We start from the raw sequence: 2,119 nt of genomic DNA, 5'->3' as shown, positions 1-2,119 counted from the left end.
CATGTTGTTTAAAACTTTAACACTAATGTTTCATTTCATTTCATTTGTTTTTTTTACTCAAGTAATTTTTATAGATAATTATCTATATGTTTTTATGTCAGATTTTTTTCTATTATTATAAAATGTTTTTGTTCTCTCTCTCTCTTTTATCTTTTAGTGTGTACTTTTTTTAATATTTGGACGACAAATGTTGAAAGAGAACTAATAGAGTTCTTTATCGGAAAGATGAGAAGATTTTGGGATCTTGAGATCAGATCATTGATATATAGATCTCTCTTATGATAGTTACTTTATTGACCCTTTTCTAATGACGAGTATAATTAGTCTTCAACTGATATCAACGATGTTGGTAAATGTATGTCATTTTTCTATTAAAATAACAAATATATTTAAAAAATAAATAAAATTATGCATGTATTATCTCACCTACTTTCAAAGCAACACTATTATTGATAAGGCTAAAACAAATAAAAGATAGAAAGAACCATTTTAAGGGGTGAAATGAGGAAAAATAAATAGAATGCAAAGTGAGAAAAATGTATAAAAATATGTTATAATTAAAGGATTTATATGATACATTGATCGATTTTTTTAATGTATCTTTATTGAGGGGCCAAAATTTATGACGTGGGAATACTTAAAGTGGTAAATTGAAAAAAATAGTTTAGGTTGTAAAATGGGAAAAATAATAATTGGAGAGATAAATGATTAATTAAGCCTATTAATAAAGTTTTTTTCAGTATAATATTTGATCAATTTTTTTTTTTAAAAAGTTACAATAATAATAATTTGCTAATTATATATCACCTTAACCAATGTTTAGTAGTAGTGGTTTACATTTGTTTTAAGAACATAACAGATTGGATCCTAATTCATTTTAATAAAATAAAATTTAGGAGAAATAAAAACAAAATAAGTAACCTAAGACGTGTGTATATGGAAGGGGGAAAAAAGGAGCGGATGGGATTTGTGAAAACTGATGGATGCATTTACCTAAAATGATATTGAATTCCACGGCCAATGGACGGACAGAATAAGTAGACACATGAGATAATCGTGTCTTAAAAATTTTAAAATTTTATACATTTTAAATATTTTTTTTATTAAAAATTTATTTTATCCCTTTAGATTTTGTAAGTTTATTTACTCTTAAAATTTTATAATTTTATCTATTAACATAAATTTTTACATCAATGCCTACCACTCCAATTAGATTTAATCCTTTCCGAAAATGACTCCCACCAACGTGATTTGACCAAAACCATCAGGCAATTGGCTTAATTCAGCGACACTTGTCTTTGGATTGGACTAAATCATGAAAATAATGTTTGCGGTCTTAAATTTACGGGGACGATTATGGTCAACATTTTGTTGGAACATGCAGTGTTATTGGATGATTCTGACCCAAGTGGGACAATTTTTATATTTGAATTACGAGATATTACAGCGGGTATAGACAGAGATTTTGGGTTAAATTTCAAGTGCTTTGGCCTGAAATAAAACTTATAAAGTATAAAAAGTTAAGCATATAGAGGTATAGTTGTTGGCACTTCATGGCGGGTGGGACTGAGTTTTCATGTTCTGTACTAATATAATAACGTGGAATCTGGTATCGTTTCAATTTTGTAGATTGTAGTATCTTGTGAAATGATTGAGCATAGAAGGTTCCCCATAATTCATTGCCCTTTTGAATTCTCTGTAACACATGTCGAAGCAATAAAATAACTTGAAATACTAGGAACCAGACAAGTTAGTTGCATTATTTCTTTTACAACAAAAATATTGTATTTGTAGAGGATGTGCATGGTTTTTGGGAGCCTTGTCTGGATCGTGGGGAATTAATAACTGGTTGGAGATGGTTCTTTTTTTTTTGGTCGAAAACAAGGAACTTAGACGTTGAAACTTTGAAAATGGTCCCATACTAGCAAAACAAGGAGGGTTTGATCCTTATTCTTTCTCTGTCGACATCAAATCATGCATGCGTGGTCAATTAGCTTTCCTTTTGATCTAATTAATGCTTTCACTGAACCTATCTGCCCTTATATATTGGACTACATTATCTGTTTGCTTCAGAAACCACCTTCCCAATGAACGGTGGCCTCATAAGATTACTGTTTTC

The sequence above is a fragment of the Hibiscus syriacus genome, unplaced genomic scaffold, assembly GCF_006381635.1.
Source record: "Hibiscus syriacus cultivar Baekdansim isolate YM2019G1 unplaced genomic scaffold, ASM638163v2 tig00110863_pilon, whole genome shotgun sequence".
NCBI classification, from domain to species: domain Eukaryota; kingdom Viridiplantae; phylum Streptophyta; class Magnoliopsida; order Malvales; family Malvaceae; genus Hibiscus; species Hibiscus syriacus.
Note: the sequence above shows the minus strand (reverse complement) of the source record.